Source organism: Euprymna scolopes, chromosome 30 (assembly GCF_053919585.1).
Source record: "Euprymna scolopes isolate OS-2025 chromosome 30, ASM5391958v1, whole genome shotgun sequence".
Taxonomy (NCBI): Eukaryota; Metazoa; Mollusca; class Cephalopoda; order Sepiida; family Sepiolidae; genus Euprymna; species Euprymna scolopes.
In genome coordinates this window covers 24865574-24886738 of record NC_136511.1, presented here as the reverse complement: position 1 = coordinate 24886738, position 21165 = coordinate 24865574, and the positions used below count along the sequence as shown (strand labels likewise).

The 21165-nt window shown below is 32.0% G+C and overlaps 1 protein-coding gene across 1 annotated transcript in view; it reads left to right on the top strand.

Moving 5' to 3' along the window:
* LOC145254593 (tachykinin-like peptides receptor 99D) overlaps nt 1-21165 on the top strand; it is an 864064-nt gene that overhangs the window by 842233 nt on the left and 666 nt on the right. The gene's annotated exons all lie outside the window — the stretch shown is intronic.

The window sequence follows — 21165 nt, the reverse complement described above, 5'->3', positions numbered from 1 at the left end:
TATACATGTGTGTGTATGTATCTTTGTCTGTGTGCGTGTCTGTGTAGCTATAGAGATATATGCATGAGAAGAAGATGCATATACATAAGTATGTAGATGTAGGTGTTTAGGTGCGTACATAGTTATATGCGTGTAGGTATGTTTATGGAGGCATGTGTATGTTTGGAGGGGGGGGAGAAGATTTAGCAAGGAAAAGATAGCATCTTAAGAAGGCTGATCACTGAGAATTTTACTGCGGATAGTAAGCTGTTTTAGAAGTTGGAGCCAGACTAGGCATATCTTTAAATGAAAATTTAAATTATAGAGATATAGTGAAAAATAGGTGCGTTTGAATCGGATTTGTTCTAAAAAGATCACTGGACGGGATGGTAGTTGGTTGTGTGACAATCAGCAGAGAGGTCCACTGTTTTTTTTTTGTTTTTTTTTCATTTTCACCTTTTTCTGCTTCTCTTTTGATTTTCCTTCTCTCACCATATGTCCGTCAATCGTCGTCCCCCTCTTACTTTCTCTAATTAGTTTGAATCCCTGTCCCCCTTCTCCCGTCTTGGTTTATTTCTAAACTGACTAACGATCATCCCCCCTTTTCCTCGTTTTGTTTTACTATTTTTATATACTTTCTCTAATAAATACGAATATAGGTAGTTAATGTATTGCATTGTGTGAGATGCTAAGCTGACTGGCCCAACTTGTTCGAAAAGGCCCGATTCGGGGGTTTAAATAATCTGATAATAAGATTTAGTTTACTTGTTTTTCTGTGGAATACCTTATCCTCATATATATATATATATATATATATATATATATATATATATATATATATATATATATATATATATATATACTAGACTACGTGTGACCTGTTGGGTCAGTATGTTATATTAGCTATGGAATTCATGTATGAGCGTGACACTTGTGACGTAGACAAAATATTTTTTTTTTTACATAACAGAAACATTTCTATCAAAGTATATTAATATGAAAAAAGAATATAGATAGATTTCTATAAGTCGTTCTGTTTATTATAATTTTAAACATTGTTTACAGTTACCGAATTATAAGTGGTTGGCTATACTTATTGGTAAAGTTGCACTGGGCAGATACCATAATGCTTATTATAGTTAAATTCAAATTTTTAGATATCTGCTTTTTTTTCATTTCTGCATTACGTTTAAGTTATTAAAACTCCACTCTTCTCATGTTAAATAATAATTTCGAAATAATAACGTAAATATTTCAGCGTCCCAATTATTTATTTATTTATTTTTGGCGTTTAAATTATCCAAAGATAAAATTGTTTATATTGTCTGCTTTTTTTTACATCGTTCATTTCTGTATTAGGTTTAATTTATTTTAAACCCCACTTTTCCCATGTTTAATAATAATTCCGAAATTTTGGTTTCGATTTCGATTCAAGCCGATACACCTAAGTCATATGGATATATATTTTTATTTTTTTAAATCAAAAGATTATAATGTATAAATGTATAATATATATATATATATATATATATATATTAATAAATATACATAAATTCATAATATATAAGAATCGATATAAACTTGACGCTATAATAATATACACGAAATCTGCATGGATTAAAAAAATCATATTTTAGCATATGTTATGACCGGGTTACGCCGGACGTCCCTGCTCGCTTAGATAAATGCTTCTGCAGTTTTAACAACGAGGAGTCGTCATTTACGGTGAACATCCATAAAATATTAAAATTAGTTACATATGAAATAGTCTGCTGTTAAATTTCCAAAGGTCCTTCTAGTATGCATAAAATAAATTACAATGGTTCCAAATTACACTTGGCATTGACTTATATTTATTGTGTTGTTTTGTTCTGTGGAAGTGTACGCTTGTATAAAAAGGTTTTAATTTCCTCCGAGTGCAGCCGATATATACTTAAGCATCCTGTAATAAAGCATGATTAATTTACATGTACGTCTGTCGTTGGCATGATACCATCATCAGACAGTCCCCTGACTGATGGAATTTGCCAAAGAAGAAACCTTTGGACGCGAACATCTCCCACCACGCCTTTTCTCCATTGTAAATTGTCGCTCCAAAACGGCGCCAAATCCCATGCACGTAATAGCAACCTTTCGCGTCAGTGATTAATTATCAAGTATTGTTGATTCTAGGATAACGATTGCTTGTACTTTGTTCATTTTACAATGCTTTTTTATTTCTTTTATTAGATTGGCTATTTGGATTTTTATTCTATATTTAATTCTCTTTCGTTTTCTGTATCTTCCTTCTTATCTCTGATTTTTCTTTATCTTTAAACCTTCTTCCTCTTCTGTTACATAGTGTTATCATCGAGGAGCGCCATTTACGTTTTGTGTATAACATAAAAGGATTCCGTGTGCGTATGATTGTCTCTAATATAAATGGTTGTATGTTTGATTACCATAAAGGGAATCGTGTGTGTGACATGTATTTTCACAACCTACCCCTGCTTTTTCGATGTTGGACCATCTGGAAATTTCTCATCCTGGAGAGAGACTTGATACCTGTTTGACGAAGATTTATCACTCCAAGACGATGAATGGGTTTTATAGTTTTTATTTCACTTTCCCCAGAGGTCCTGCAGAAGGTGGAAGTGAAATCGGCATGTGTGGGTTCTTCTTCTACACACGTCAGCGTTCGTCCCCCCCTCTGTGGAGAGGAGGCGACAACGGGAAGCCGTCCGTCTTCTTCAAAGCCCAAATCAAATCTCACAGATCTAGCCAACCTGACCACGTCACTCATACGTGATCTGGTCAGCTAACCTTCGGTTCTGGTAAACGTGTCTACACTCCACGTTTACTCACCTCTCTCTCTTTCTCTCTCTCTCTCTCTCTCTCTCTCTGTAACACTTCTTCTTCTTCTTCTTCTTCTTCTTCTTCTTTATCCTTTTGTTTCCTCCATCGTCTCTTTTTGTTCTGCTTTTTTTCTTCCGATACTACCAGATTAGGCCGGCTGGAGATACTGACTTCCTGTCATAAAATGCACTAAACATTCATGATACTGTTTTTTTTTCTTCCACAAAACTCAATCATTCCTACAAAGTTAAAACTTAAAAACTCATGCTCTAAAACGCAAAAATAATAAAGAAAAAACAATAAAGCAAACCAAACACCTTGAATAAATATTTGAAGATATAAAGGACTTGAAACATAAAATTAATTAGAAACGGGTTGCTATGCCGTAAAGCAAAACAACCACGCTAAACATGAATAATGAATTTGAAACATAAAAACTGTTTTCTAACATTAATGGATTCAGCATTAAATAATCCGAAAAGGGTTGATATGCTGTAAAACCATTTTTTTTTTATTTTGTAATTTTTTTTTATTTTCTGATTTTCTTTTTACTCATCTTTTTTTTATTCTAATTTCTTTTCATTTTATTCGTTTTTTCCTCCTTCTTTTCTGTTCTTCAATTATTTTGCTTTCTTGTTTCCCATACGTTTACTTCGTCGTCTTTTTCTTACTTTCTATTCTATCTTTTTAGAATTTGATTATTTCTCATATTCTTCTTATTCTTCTTCTTATTCTTCTCCTTGTTTCTTCTTCTTCTTATTATTATTATTATTATTAGTAGTAGTAGTAGTAGTAATAGTAGTAGTAGTATTACAGAATGGGACCTTTCTAGAGCATTATACAACTAATTACACAGAAGGCACTTTTTTTAACAACTAATCCACCATAAGCGACCTTTCCAGAGCATTTTACAATTAACTATCCAGAAAAGAACCTTTCGAAGTCATTTTCCAACTAATCAAACACAAGGGACATTTCCAGGACATTTTACAATTAATCCAGCAGAAAGGACATTTCCAGGGGAAATTTTATTTAAATAAGAAGGGGTCTTCTCGAGCCATTTTTAAATTAATCAAATAGGGCATACGAATCAAACAGTAAGGCATTTTCTGGGGTATTTTACAAACAGTCAACCAGAATGGGCATTTCCAAAGCATTATACAACCAGTAGAGACATGTCCAGGGAATTTTATAATTAAATCGGAAGGGCCATTTCTAGGGCATAGTTTGTGATAGTAACATTTTGTTACATTAAATATGCCTTAAGAGCGATACCATTGTTTTGTTTTAGTAGATATATTTGGAAACATTCAACTTTCTTATCTAGAATACCTAATTCCTTTAAAAGGGGTGGTCAGGATGATAACGGCCGTAGCGACAACCGTATTAATATAACGGATTATTTTTCGTCTTCTACGTTTCATCATTAATCTTTTCTCATCAGTTCCTCACCATTCCCTCCTTCCCTCCTTCCTCCTCCAATGCTTTTCCTTGTTAGTCCTATTTTACCTTTTTTTCTTCTTTTTTCCTCCAATGCAACCATTCTTTTTATTCTTCTTTTCTTCTTTTTCTTTCTTCTTTTTCTTCCGACTCTTGTATAGATGCATGTTTCTTTTCGTCTTCCCCTTTTTGTAACGTGTTACTTTTAAACTTGGTCGTTACAGTTCGAACATATCTCAGACCCTCATGCAGTCTGGTATCTAGCAGTAGATCAGATTTGGCAAAAGTATAGTAGCTTTGAAGAAATATAAGATACTATCAACAGAGAGACGATGCATTAAGCGTGCAGTTTAGCATTTTCTGCAAGTTTACTTTTCTATAATTTAGTTTCTTCCTCTTATTAGAAGAAGAAGAAGAAGAAGAAGAAGAGGAAGAAACAGGCCACCATTCGCCCATGTATGGAGTACTGTTGTCACATTTGGGCTGGTGCATCTGCTACTTGTCCATCACTTCTTGACAGGGTTCAAAAGAGAGTCGCCAACCTGATAGGTCCTGAACTGTCATCTAGGTTTCAGCCTCTGTCCGATCGACGAAATGTTTCATTCCTCTGCCTGTTCTACTAGTATTTTAATGGCGGGTGTTCTGACGAACTACAAGAACTTGTACCCCCTAAGCGTGATCAACCTTGACAAAATCGACAAACAGCAAAATCCCGCCCCTTCGCAATAGAGATCCCTGGGAGTAAGAAATTCTTCTACCCCAATAGTTTCTTTCTCAGAACTTCTAAACTTTGGACCTCGCTTCCGGGATGCTACTCTCCCAACTGTACTGACATGCAGAAGTTCAAGTATAATGTGAACAGATATCTTGCCACTCATCTCCCTTCATAACACCTCTGCGACTTATGTCCCATATAGTAGCCCCCTACTTCAAAATAGACCTGTGTCTTGTTTGGGGTGAAAATTGAAAAAAAATAGTTATATAGAATTAAACAGTTAACAGCATTATTGCATGTTGCAAAGGCAATATCACTTGGCAAAAAATAAATAAAAACAAAGATAACCGTCATCAAGTGAGATTAACTTTAAATTCAGATGATAAATTGATGCTTATTATAAAATCAATGCATGCACACTTTTTTCTTTTCTTTTTGATTGCCACCCAAACTTAGAGTTAGTATTATCTCCATTATTATATAAAAGAAACTTTGTGTGTGTGAGTTCCTTCCTTCCATATACGTTCCGAAGCAGTTGAGCCTATCTTTTGAAAATTTCACACAAAGGTACGTCTAGTAGATTTTCGAGGTGTATGTTGAGCAAAAAATAAATGTTAGTACGCAGGCAGGCTCGAACCTATACAGTGAAGGCTGAAAGGAATGCGACCGGAAGTTAGGAACGTTAAAACAAGGCAAATTAAATCTAACCGATACGATAACTTGCACAACTGGCTCACAAAAAACTCGACCCTTCCTTGTAGAAAACTGCCGAGTTGAGGGGGAAGGAAGTAAGGATTAAGCCAATTTTTAAAGATTTCTTGTCCGAGAGTTTTGGCTTTAAAATGATATCGGTCTCTTCAAAATCAGTCCCCTGCGTCGAAGGTTTTAGGCATACATACATACATAAATACATACATACATACATACATACATTTAAATATACAGGTGCGATTTTTAGTATAGACTAGCTTGAGTGCTCGCCGTTGCCCGGATGTGGAGGTGTGTGTGGAGTAAAAAAAGAAAAGGTGTTAGTAGGCAGACAGTCTCGAACCCGTACTACGACAAAGGAACAAAAAGTAAAAAACACGTGACGTGTTTGCTGTTGCACCCATCGCCAATCCGGAAGTGACGACGGTTTAAATTAAGGTTAGACAATCGATAAGAGGGGATGATTTTCGAAAATATCGGCGTAAAAAGCCATCTTTTCCTGTAGAAAAGTGCTCAGTGGATAGTGAAAGAATTATTGTTTGGGGGCCAATTTTTCGTTATTTGTCGTCCGAAATGATGAGCTTCTAAAATGATGTCGATCATCTGGAAATCCATCTCGTTTGTCGAAAATTTATATTATAGATTGGCAGGGTTGAGTAATTCTGTAGCACAAGAAGAGAGAGTTCCCTACTTTTTTCTCCTATTCTTTTTTTCTTCGTCTACTTCTTCAATTTGTTTTTTCCCCCCTTATTTTCTTCTTTTTTTAGGGTGTTTTTTTGTTATTCGCAATCACCTTCATTGTTTTCTTTCTTTTTCTGCTTGTTTCCCTCTTCTTTTTTCTTTTTTTCTGATTTTTCTTTATTTCTTCTTTTTTTTCTTTTCTTTCTTCTTAATCTTGTTCTTTTTTCTGGCTTCTTGTAATTGTTCTTGTTATCCTCTTGTTTTTCTTCTTCCTTTTTTTCTAATACTTGTTCTCTATCTTCCTATTCTTGTTCTTCTTCTCCTTCTTGTACTTGTTCTACCTCCTTTTCTTCTTCTTCTTCTTCTTTTATTTTCATATTTCCTTTACCTTTCTGCAATTTCGTAATTTCCGACCGATGCAGTTCGCCTTATGCTTTTGCTCGTAATTAGCATGTCAATCGAATCGTTTTACATCCATCATGAAGTCAAAATATAAAATACAAACACAATAATAAAATATGAAAAAAAAATCCTGCATCATACAAATTGCATCAACAAAATACAACGAAACGTCATAAGTCAATTAATGATAGACGTAAAAATATCCTGTGATTAAATGAAATATCGTTTCCCTAAAACTTCTTGCATTATGAACTTGACTTTTTGTGTTTATTGTTGTTATTTTTATTGTTTTTTTTCTTTTTTGGTGTTTTAGTTGTTTTTATTGTGTGTGTTTTTGTTGCTCTTTTAGTATTAATTGTTGTTCTTGTTTTTATGTTTTACGTTGCTGTTTTGTTGTTGTTGTTGTTGTTGTTGTTGTTATTTTTGTTATTGTATTTGTTTTTTCTTGCATTTGTTGTTGTTTTGGTTGCTGTTATTTTTACTGATGTTATATTTGTTGATGCAGTTACGTCTCTTGAATTTATGTTTGCTGTTATTGTTATGTTGTTATTTGTTGTTATTTGTTGTTATTTAACTATTAATTTTTATTTTTGTGGTGTTTTTGTCGCTGTTATTATTCGTGTATTTTTTATTGTATTTTTCTTGTTTTTGTTCATGTTATGTTTTTATCATTTTTGTTTTTCTTGTATTTTTTTGTTCTTATTCTTATTGGTTGTTATTGATTTGTTCTATCCGTTATTTTGTTGTTTTTCTTGTTTTTATTTATTATTTTGTATCTTCCTGCTGTTAATTCTTTTGTTGTTGTTTTTGTTATTATGTTTTTGTTGTTGGCTTGGGATAATTTTTCTGGTTGCTGTTTTTGTTATTATTGCTGCTATTGTTTTCGTTGTTGTAGATTTATTGTTTTATTGTTGTCATTTTTGTTGTTGTTTTTAGTGTTTTGTTGTTATTCTAGTTGTAGTTATTTTGTTGATTTAGGGTATCATTTTTGTCATAATAATTGTTATTATAGTTATTGCTGTTAGTGTGTTTGTTGTTTTCGTTTATGTTGTTGGTTTTGTTATTGTTTTTATTGCCGTTTTTTATTTTACTCTTAATGATTTTGCTGTTGTTATAATTTTCTTTTTGTTTTAATATTATTGTTGTTATTATTTTGTTATTCTCTTTGTTTATGTTCTTGTTCGTATTTTTGTTGTTGGTATTTTCGTTGCATTTTTTTTGTTTATTTAGTTGTTGTAGATTTTGTATTTTTATGGTCTTTGTTTTTTGTTGCTCTTGTTTTTGCTTTATTGTTATTTGTTTTTCTTTCTGTCCTTGTGTTAATATTTTTCCATTTGTTTTTGCTTTTTTTGTTGAATTTTTTTGTTTTTCCGTACTTGGCGATGTCTTTATCTTTGATTTACAATTCCTAATTATTATTATTATTATTATTATTATTATTATTATTATTATTATTATTATTATTATTATTATTGTTATTATTATCATCATTAGTATTATTATTATTATCATTATTATTATTATTATCATTATTATTATTATCATCATTATTATTATTATTATCATTATTATTATCATTATCATTATCATTATTATTATTATTATCATTATTATTATCATTATTATCATTATTATTATTATTATCATTATTATTATTATTATTATCATTATTATTATTATTATTATTATTCCATTTGTCATTGGTTGTTATTTTTATTGTTTTTTCTAGTTTTTTGTTTTTATTCTAGTTCTTTTTTGTCTTTGTTATTATTATTATTATTATTATTAGTAGTAGTAGTAGTAGTAGTAGTAGTAGTGTTTTTTGTTATCGTTTGTGTTTTTTCTGGTTTGGTTTTCTGTTTTTCTTCTAATTCTATATCTTCGATTCATAATTCCTCAATATGTTTCGCAATTGTGTGAATGCCAGCTGATAATTTTTTTTTCTGTTGATTATTCGAACTTCAATCTTTATCCTCGATTCTATTCTTACAACGTGTTGGCTGATGTATATTCCAAATTTCTCTAAGCGCTTTTGTCGAACTGCGAGATCTCTAATGATTTTCGAGCTGAATTCATTATGTTAATCGACTAAAAATATAAAAAAATATAATAATAATTAGTTAAAACTTCTACCAACTCATGGCTGATAGAATAAAAACAATATACCCGCATGAATTAGATTTTGTCATATCCGCGTTGGTGAATCGGTTCCAGATTTCAAGGTTCTTGATAAATCGCAAAAAACATATCTGTAATTTGACCGGCCTCACACTTTCTTCTACACAGACGTAATGTTGCTAGTCTCAGTCCCTTCTACTATATTTATTTAAATAATAGAAAATGCTACATGAGCCTGGCCTTATAACCGCCATATTTCAAAACCAATCACGCGAGAAAGACATAGAAAAAGCAAGGGATATATATATATATATATATATATATATATATATATATATATATATATATATATCCATATTAAACCAAGAAGAATAAAATGCCAAGACGCCCCAAAATCGCAGTCTTTATAATAACACGATTTTAATTATGCTTACGATAGGCATCAAGCTCCTCCCCCAAACAATGCTCTTTATCATTGTGTCAGAATATCAAAATCAGTAAATGAATTTGAATCGTCCTAACAGTGTTATTTACCAATTGTGACCAAGTAAAAACAGAAATTTCTAAAAGTATTGAATATCTAATTCTGCAAAAAGAAAATAAATAAATACGTTATTTTCTAATTATTGTTAAGAACGATGAAGTTGTCGCCCTAAAGAAAACTAAATACTAGAACTTTATTTTAAAAAATTATTGAAAAAATCAATTCGGCTGCTGCAGCTAGACGAGTATCTGTCGCGAACGTTTGACAAGGAGTGACCATAGATTAGTAAGGAGAGAGCATGGGCAAACTTTCAACGTCTCTTCTGTGAGGAAGCGGAAGTAGGAAGTGGAAAAGTTCATTGCCCACTAAATTTCAAAGACGGTTTTCAAGCACGCAATTGTAGAGGAGGTCTGTCCTTTGAAGCTCCACCCCAGATGTCGTAACAGTACTTTTTCCTATGACGTATATGACTCTCTTACCGGTAAAGAATTGCGTCGGGGATGAGATAGTTTCTGGAGTGATAGAAGGATCTCAACATTTTTTCTAGTGCTTTTTGCAACATATTTCATGCATATTTAATACTCCACACCATCTTTTCTGTCCTCGGTCCGTTAAGAAGAAATGTTTGTAAAAGTAAAAGAAAAAAATGAATACATTTTTACAAGGTGTTGTGTATTTCCTTACCTTGTGACTATTTTTTTAAAATACATTTTTTTTTCTTTTCTTTTTCCACATTAAAATTGACACAATCACAATTTCGTTTTTGTTTTTTGCTTTTTCACCACGAACATATTTCTTAGTCGATTATTGCCCGTTTCTTAATTATATTTTATATATATATATATTCATGTGTGCTTTTTTGTCTGAAAATGCCGGCCAGATTATGAGAATAAATGTTCATAAGCTATGCTCAGATATGGGTTTTGTTATTTACATCTGTTAAAAAGAAATGTTGTCTACAACTGTTTCGATACGTCCACGTCAATCGCTTCCTGTTAGAACTGTTGCATACATGTTAAAATATACGCACTAGACGATCATGGAAACAATGATACGACGTATATATGCATACACGCATTTACATGTACACGAATATATAGATAAACGATACACCTAACATGCTAAATATGTACGTCTGTATGGAATAAATTCACATACAGCATATGAAACGTGTTATAATATGTATCTCCCACCTTACTATATAACATTATTACTCTCTCTCTCACTCACTCTGTCTGTATGTCTGTCTGTCTCTCTCTCTCTCTCTCTCTCTCTCTCTCTCTATATATATATATATATATATATATATATATATATATATATATAACACTCTTTTACTTACTGTCTGTCTCTTTTTATGTAACAAAAGGGAGTCATAACTTATCGAGGCGCTAAGGCCAATCGGGCATAAGGGGTTATGAGTTTAAGATGATAGTATAGTAATTATTAATTATGCCCCTTACAGAGACTAACGTCATTTTACTCGGAGCAAAGTGTAGTATTTATTGTGTTACGAGGCTTTATGTTTCCTCTCTAATAGTCTGATATAATAAAAAAAAATACTTGAACACCTCCAAAGTGCGTTGAGTTGATGTCATGCTGCTATGCCAATGAAGAAATGCTCAGATTAGCTAACCCTAGTACTTGTAAGTAAAAAGGAATTCTATCTAAACTGGAAACATCTTTTGTACATTGTTTTCCCTAATCTAAAGTTCCTTTTATTAAAAATCTGAATTTTCCCCACATTAAAATAAATCACCTTATGTCTAACTTTACACACATCGTGAAGCAAGCAAATAGGATTTAACTTCTATTGGCTTTGGCTATTAGTGGAGTACCTGTTCTGATACTCTGTGAACGAGCGGATGTGTTTTCTGTGGCACATGCTGTGATCGTTTACTTGTTGTGCCCGTCGAAAGTTGTTTATCGATTCCGATACCCGTCGCGGTGTTGAAAAGGTGAAGTCTCATTGAGTGGCGCAACAGAAAAATTTGTCCTCCAAACAAAATTACAACTTGTTATAATATTTCTTATATAAAATAGCGGTATACTCCCTCAAAGTTTGGACGTTCTAATTATTAACGTTGCTGATAGAAACTGAGGAATCAAATTAATCCACATTCTGCTATCAGAAAACAGAATCGCTTCATAAAAATTAAATTTGTTGTAAGATTCCAGCGCATATATTTTTTCTTCTCCGAACACGAAAAGGATATTTTGCTCTTTATCTGCAAAATTATAAAATCGAGGACCTGTACTGAACAGCTGCCCACCGGGAATTGTTCATTTCCCTGACTTGTATATATATATGAAGCTCTTCTGAAATAAAACACGGCGTCCAATTTAAAACAATTCTTGTTGACAGCAGGCTTTATAAGGGCAGGTGTTCACTTTCGTGTATTGAACAACAGACTTGCAAATAAGCGTGTCTATATAAAAATGCAATTCGAAGCAAACACAATCCAGTATCTAAAAGTTAATCAGCCCATCTCTCTCTCTCTCTCTCTCTCTCTCTCTCTCTCTTCCCCCTTATATATATATATGTATATATATATATATATATGTATATATATATATATATATATACTTGTACTTTTTTGTAGAAAAAGAAATCCCATACAGTGCTCTATTATTAGGGAAAAAACCTTTCTCGAAATAAGAGCAATATATTTTTTATATAATATATACAGGAATTTACATTTATATCGGTAGTCGGTACCGACGGTTTCGAACCCGGTAGTTTAGGAATGCTCTTAATGTCGATGAATTAAGAGAGCCTGAGGCGGACATTAAGAGCAGTCCTCAACTACTGGGCTTGAAACCGTTGGTACCGACTACCGATATAAATGTAAATTCCTGTATATATTATATATAATATATATATATATATATATATATATATATATATATATATATATATATAAGTATATATATACCTTTATTGAACTGATGAGTTATTAATAAATAATTTTACTAAAAGTCCCATATTAATAAATGTGTAGAACGCCTACTATCTTAAAATGTTTATTTGCTAAAATATCATTTGTATCTTTATCAATACTCTTTCCCTCTCTCTCTTTATATATTTACACTGCCCCATCTCTCTTTATATATTTATAATACCCCATCCTTCCAGGATATATATATATACACATACATATATAAATATGGGCACAGCCACACATATACATGTATATATGCATTATATATATCCATATATATACGCTCTTTCTTATATATCTGATATATTAATAAAGATCTTTACTCAAGTTCGAACCCATAACAATAGATTCACTTAATCGTGTATCTTATATCTTAATAGGTGTATTTTCTAAATAGATAATCTGTATGTGTTCATTTTATTTACTCTCTCTCTCTCTCTCTCTCTGTCTCTCAATATATATATATATATATATATATATATATATATATATATATATATATATATGCCGCTCCTCATGTGGGGGTAACAAATTGGTTAAAGGGAAAATTATTCCCAAGTCGAATTGAGGTAAAAATGCACTTTCGTAAACAATTGAATTCATTCGAAACGTACTCCAAAAACAAAACCAAATAACATATATATATATATATATATATATATATATATATATATATATATATATATATATAGAGAGAGAGAGAGAGAGAGAGAGAGAGAGGGAGATAAAACTTGAACTTACAAAATAATTCATATATACTTAAATGTATTTCATTTGGTCTATAATTTATATATGTAGAGAGAGAGAGAGAGAGAGAGGATAGATAAATTGATAAAGATACAAATAATCCTTGAGATAATAAGCGGCTCTACACTGTCAAGTGGAGCTATTGATAAAATTGATATGAGAAAAGATGAAAGTTCGACGTTAAATTAACATTTTATGAACTCATCAGATCTATGAGAAAGAGAGGTATAGAATAGGTGCAATAAGTATCCGATCCAAAGCAAAAATTTCATTTATTTTATTGCTCGAAAAGAAATACAATAACAAAATGTCATTCTAATGTATTTTTTCTATGATAAATACTAATCTCGTATCAAAAATCGTATATAATTACGCATTCACTAGATAATTACATAAATGTCATATCTAGGTTTAAAAAAGTATCCAACACACACAAAGAAACTAGTATTAGTGTTTAGTAATACGGTCTTTACTCGCCATAAGGGCTTCTAAACGTTTGCGATACTTGCTTATAAGATTGATACAAATGTTAACTATAATTTTATCCTACTCTTCTTGGCAAATTCGTTTAAGTTCTGTCGGATTCATCGGATCTCTCTTTTGTATAATAAACTACAAGTTTTGGTACTGATTTTCAATTAAGTTGAGGGCAGGGGATTGACATGACTATCCTTATACCTCTATTTCCTTCTCCCGAAATCATACAGTAGTTGCCTTAGTCATGTGCTTCGGATCGTTACCCTGCTGGAGTACCACGCCATTAGGCACGTTACTATACTTTGAAGACTTCGAGAGATGTAGGTGTTCGGTTGAAACTGAAAGCATAAAAATTAGTCAGCCATTTCATAAGGTTTATTGCAATAACATACTAAATTTTCAAGAATCTACGCCGATGAAAAATAGCTGTACAAAAATTCTGGAAAATTCTCTCAGGCAAAAAAGAAAGAAAAGGAAATTGCTTTCTTAGCTATTTTAAAATGCTTAACAGTTAATATTTCTCTCTAACAGAATGGAGTTCTATTATATACAAATAAATGCAGTGAATATTGTATAATTTACTTTTCAGTGGTCAAGTGCTCATGCAAAAGTGTCCATATGCAAAAGCTAATGATTTTGTACATACGCCTCGTTTTTTATAGAAATATATTAATCAAGGCCTAAATTTGATCAAAAGAAACGTAAAACTGTGTACATTGTAAGTCTGGTGATTTGAATCATTGTCAATTCAACTTATCTGTTATTAAATAAAAGAAGCTTTGTCTGTATGTGTGTGTGTGTGCGTGCGTGTGTGTGCGTATGTGTGTGAGAGTTATTTCCCTATCGTTTCGTAAACGGCTGGGCAGATTGTTTGGAAATTTCACACCAATGTTCCTGCTTTTATATATACTATTATTTAAAAGTAACTTTGTGTGCGTGTATGTGTGGGTCCCTTCCCTATTTACTTCGAAACAGCTGAACCAATTGTTATGAAATAGTACACATGCATCTGCCAGTGTTTCTAGATAAGTTTTCTATCGGAATGTCTTCGATAAGTAATCAATAATCTAAAAAAATACGATGAAAGAAGGAACAGGCGATTATGACGAAAGTCAACACCTTATACAGCATAACATCATAAATGGATTTGAGAAGTATTATTACCACACAACCAGAAAGACCCAAAATTTAAAATTATAGTAGGTTCTTTGATCTGACAAACATGCGTTCGAAATGGATGTTCTAGATCCATATACAAGTTAACCATATTAATTGATTTTCTTTTCATTTTAAACTAAAATTAAAGCAATTATCACCGCACAATTTTATCTGACTACACACAAATCGAATTTGTTCCACATATCTGAAGAGGTCCAATATATCAAGTTATGTATATTAATTTTTGTGATAGGTCTACCGCGACAATTTAAAGAGCTAAACAGTTTGCCGCCATGCAGAAAGGTTGGGAACCATTGCGTTAGATTATATCAGTTCAACCGCAACCGTTTTTAAAACGTATGTGTGCGTTGTTAGCCCCTATTCTACATTCTGAAAATATTTAAGATATTCAAAACGAGATTACAACGAGATTACAACGGGAATCGTTGTTTTCAATCAAACGTGGCGTCACGAGAATTTTAGATATTTTGTGTTTTGTTTTTTTATGTTTTTTTGTTTGTTTGTTGGTTCTTTTTTTTTTTTTTGCTCTTCCCTTTTTGCGTTATTTATCAACAAGATGATAATGGAGAAACACGCCAGAATAAATGCCTATTTTCTCCAAAATCAAAGAAGCGAAAATAGAAAATGAACGAAAACAGGAAGTCGTCAAAGATGCCTGAAAATAATTGCACTAAGCTTCAAGAATGCTAAGATGTATTTTTTTTTTCAGTTTTAAGTTGTTTTCTTTGTTTGTTTGTTTTTGTTTTTGTTATTATTTTTTTAGGGCTATACTTCTTTATATTTTTCTTCTTTAAGAATTGTTAGTGAGTGTTTGAGAGAAGTGGTAATTACTAATTAATTTGTTTACTTTTCGCTAATTCTATAAATAAGACAATCCTCATTCATATCGAAAATCTACTTTATTTCAAATATTTCTACACGTGTGCTCCTTAATAAACATCGGCGTTCACTCAATGAATTATTCATGTTAACAATTTCGCCCCGGACAATGTTTAAGAAAATGTATTTTTGTAACAGGGTGAATATCGTTACGTTTCAGAAAATCAGCAGCCGAAGGATAGCTGACTAGCGAAAATATTAACCGCCGTAACCGTTAAAGCACGTATACAAATTAGTAAGTGTGAAGGGGAACGAAAAGTACACCAAGCTGTCGAGTGGAGAAGCAGGTTGAAACAAAGCAAGCCGAGGATGAGAAAGCGGACAGAAGAGGGGTCCAGGAAAAAAAAAATCAAACAGCACATATGTATGCCAAAAGACTTTTGAAGAACAATAAATACACTCCATTTCCATTTTTTAAAAAAATGTCGTTAGCGATAATAACTGCTTGTCAGTGCGTCTCTGACTTCTTTGGTGGGTAATTCGATCAGTTTACTTAATCCAATAATCTTTCTAAGACAGAATAAAACGTCTCTAATTTTCTTTTCTTGGGTTATTTGTAGATGTCAAGTTCCCCTTTATTTATAGTTTATAAGCATCAACGTCTTGTCCACACTAATATATAGATATGCAGGCAAAAGTTCTATATAGGTATGTAGGTTAAACTGCTATATAGATATGTAGGTAAACTGCTATATAGATATGTAGGTTAAGCTGCTATATAGATATGTAGGTAAAACTGTTATATAGATATGTAGGTAAAGCTGCTATATAGATATGTAGGTAAAATCGCTATATAGATATGTAGATAAAACTGCCATATAAATATGTAGATAAAACTGCTACATAAATATGAAGATAAAACTGCTATATTGATATGTAGATAAAACTGCTATATAAATATGTAGATAAAACTGCTACATAAATATGAAGATAAAACTGCTATATTGATATGTAGATAAAACTGCTATATAAATATGTAGATAAAACTGCTATATAGATATGTAGATAAAACTGCTGTATACATATACAGGTAAAACTGCTATATAGATATGCAGGTAAAACTATTATATAGATATGTAGGTAAAACTGCTATATAGATATGTAGGTAAAACGTCTATATAGATATGTAGTTAAAACTGGCATATAGCTATGTAGATTACACTGCTATATAAATATGTAGGTAAAACTGCTATATAGATACGTAGGTAAAACTGCTATATGGATACGTAGGTAACACTGCTATGTAAATATGTGGGGCATTTTGTTGCTTCTTCAGATCTTGCAGATCTGATTGAATTCTGCTGAGGTTTTTCCTATCTTTCAGTGCAACTCACAGTACATGTTGTCTTTCTTGTTTGTGGAGCTTCCTAGGTAGGTGAAATTGTCAACTATACGTTTTATTACACAGATGAAAACACAAAGAAATGTTTCGTCCATTTTGCTATACAAATTCTAAGATTCTTTTCTCATAATTAGTAAGCGGAAAATGTAATTTTTATTTTTCATTTATTAACCGTGATGTATATGAAGTAATCTAATCAAACTTATCGAAGTGATATGTGTTGAGCAGTTTTCAGTTCTTAATGACCTTTTTTTTATTTTTAATATTTCCAATAGAGTTTTTTTTTTAAATTTTAGCTGCTTTTTTATGTAGACAGTAATACAAAGAGTAGCTCTCTGAGTGGTTTCTTAAATGTATTATTTGGGAGCAAATTGACTGAATAGAGAGAGACTAATAGAATTTTCGAGTGTTAAACCATTTAACTGTAGAAGCGAAGAAAAATGTTGTTCCAAACAAAATATTAATATAAATCCAGATAATTTTTGAATCATAAAAGGTCCTTCCCGTGTAGAGACGAAAAGTTATGTGTGAGAAGATATTCAGTATATTTTATGGAGTAATTGCGGTTTCGGACTGTTTGGTAGTAGAGCGTACTTTTAGCTGATTAATCAGTTCTTTTAACTTATGTTTATAAATATAATCTTCGAATATTTTGTGATAACACACTCGAAATATATTCGAAAAATATTGCAACAGTTCTATTGGTTAACTATTTATTCACGGGGCAGGGGCTTTAACCGAGCAGAATGTAAACTAAAATATGATATTTTAATTTGTCCAGATTTCGAATGTAGAAGTATAGTGTCGTGATTTCAAAAGTACAAAAGTATATTGAGCTGACATCAGCTAAGAATTGAAACAAAAGCATTCAAAGATGGTGACGTCACCACTGGATCAACATGGCACGCATAAAAACCGATTAAAAATTAAAATATAAACTAAAATTAATATACAAAGTGTTCAGCGATGTCTTCAATTTTGAACCATTGTTGACCGTTTAAAAGCAACTGGGACAGGATAAAGACACATAAAAGAACGCCCCGTAAAAAAATCAAATAATTTCAGACCTCAAACGTCTCTATGCGACATTTAGTTTTGGGGGAGATAGCGTTTGAAAAAAAATGAAGGGAGACCAAGAGACAGACAGACAGAAAGGCAGAAAGGTATATATCCGGTATATATTACATTTGATAACTTCTTAACATTCACAGGCATAATGAGTTGGAACAAATGAATTAAGGACATTGCCTTAGCGGCTCCAAAGAACATGGGTTCTCTCTGCCTCCTTATCTTTTTGTCTCTCTTTCAGTCTATCTATCTATCTATCTATCTATAAATCAAACCATACGTCTATCTATCTATTTATCTATCTATCTATCCCTACATCTATCTTTTTACCCATATATCTACCTATCCATCTACTTACCTATCTATCTATCTATCTATCTATCTATCTATCTATATATATATATATATATATATATATATATATATATATATATATATATATATATATATATATATGATTGTTGAGCTGGATTAAATCCGACGATATGAAATAAAATGGAGGTGGAAGGACCTGGATACTCAACGTATCGCCCGATTTATGCGGGCTTCTTCAAGAGGGATGGGCATTACTATATTTTATCATTATCTATTTTTAGACTCCATTTTATCACCTATTCTTATTTTTGGACACCATCTTGCGCTATTTTATCCCAATTCAATTATTTCTAATTTAAAAAAAAAAAAAATTATTTCGTAATCCCGTGTCATGTTATTTATTTAATCTATCACCGCTATATTTCCAAACACAATTTTTAATCTCTACGATATTTTAACTTTTAGACGTAATCCACTACACTAGTTTACTCTAATTAGTTTCTCTCTCATAAAATGTATATACATGTATATATGACATCTAATTTACATGAGGAAAACACGCTGCTCTCCCCCATCATTATATATAGCCCCAATCCTCCGACTCTCTCGTCAATGACCATCCCTCTTGAAGAAGCCCGCATAAATCGGGCGAAACGTTGAGTATCCAGGGCCTTCCACCTCCATTTTATTTCGTATATATATATATATATATATATATATATATATATATATATATATATATATATATATATATATATAAATTACAATAAGTTTACCTAGGTAATCAAAAAGGTTAACTTAAAATATATTATAAATATTAAAGAATTAATATTTACAAGTAAAGTAATCTCAACCAGACGTAAAAGCTCAATAAAACCGAAAAGGAAATAGAGCTTATAATATGAACAAACGATTAATAAAACATGTTAAAAACATCTTGAAAAAGAGTTAAAAACATATTCAATTTTAAAAAGGAAGCAGAAGATAAGTAGATAGTCGTTAATCCGCGAAGTTTCGAAGAAATACTCTCCTTCTCATCACATGGCAGGAATTAGCAAAATGCGGAATCGGATTTTGCATGTAAAAGTATTTAATGAAACTACAAGTAAGTCACAGATCTTACTTGGTTAAAAAAGGGTGAATAGGATGTAAAAGAAAAAATGATAAAAAGATTTTACATGAATGGATAGTCCGGTGAAGGGTAAAAAATCCAAGAATGGTAAAATCCAAACACGGTCGAATTAAAAACTCCCAATCCAACAGGTAAGTTCCAAAGGAATCGCATAACTGGAAGATAGTCCAAAATGATCCAAAAAGGCAGAATTCCTTGAATTTACTTGATTCTTCCGGCCTTGGCAGACGTGTTTTAAATATTCTCTCCGGTGCTTTTTCTGTGCACATTTGAACTTTTCTTTTAATGATTTTGAACTCATTCCATTTGTGATTTTTTCCAAGTATTTCTGCCTTTTGGATCATTTCGTTGCAGAAATTTCTAGATATTCTACTCTAATATTTTCATCATTCGAAATTTCTTGCCTGCGCTTCCTGCTCCCCTTACTTAACTGACATACAGGTGTGTAAATGTAATTTAAATAGACATCACGTTACCCAACTGCCGGCAATTCCTTATGAAACGTATTACATATTAGTTGTCCATTACGATAAAGTGGCAAATGCCTTGTGAAAGAATTTTTTTTTAATTTAATGAGTGACACGCAGACAGGCACATCGAAATAACATTTTTCAGGTTCATTATCATAGTTTTCTACATTATTGGCAATGTCTTCTTCGCTCAGTTTCCACAAAGAGACTTATTTGGAAAACTTGTTTCTCCCACACTGGAAAAACGTTATGTAATTTGTCATCATAAAATCCATGACATTGTTTCATTTTTGTATTCTTTTGTTTACAATACATCAGCATTTAGGAAGATCTAAAATCAACTCGGGGATAAAGATAAATGAATGTAAACGTTCAATGTAGCAATCGTTAATGGTATAAATTTAGTAGAATTTGGATTATTTAAAAAGGGATCCTCAACTAGAACTTGTTAACATTGGACTTGAAAGCTATGAAAGGAGCTTTGTTCATAGAAGTTGCGTTTAGATTTAAGCACAGAAAGAGAGTGGGGGAAATTTTTGATGGCGGTTGTAGCTAGTCGAGTGTTTTGTGTGAATGTTTAACAAGAAGGGCAATATCTTGGAGCTCAGAATAGGTGTCGCCATGAAAATAACGCTAAAGCAGAGCCAGACTTGCAACATCTTTTCTTTGGAAAAGAGCTTACACGAAGAGAAATGAACACCACCTACTATGTTTCGACGCCGATTTTAAACTGTGCCAATTCCTGTCCAAATGCGGCAGCAGTACTCCATTTTAGAACGTACTTGGATATTATACAGATGGATGATTGCATCGGCAGTGTGATAAGTACTGCCACGGAAAAATGGTTCAACCAGAAGAGACAAAATATCTCCCAAGCCCAAGGGAGGTAACTTCACAAAAAAAAACAATTTTTTTCCTCCCAGTTATCTTCCTTGCATTGTGTTTAAAAAAATAAATACGCGTGGGTATCGAGCCTCTGTTTCGTAAAACATTTTTTCACTAAAATTATCAATTGGCATATAATCCCCGAAAATTGAGTCATAGGAAAGAAAGCCTTAAGAAAATATCCTGCTGACCCTTGAAGATTGTACTTTTTTATGATCTCCGGACACACCCTCAAAAATCTACGATTCGAATTCTTGCAATGCAGAGGAAACCCCTCTTTAATCTCTTAGCAGAGAAAAGGAGACTTGCATTCAGCACTTGGAGAAGGTCGCCGGGTGAAGCGACCGAACTATTGTGTTAATAAAAA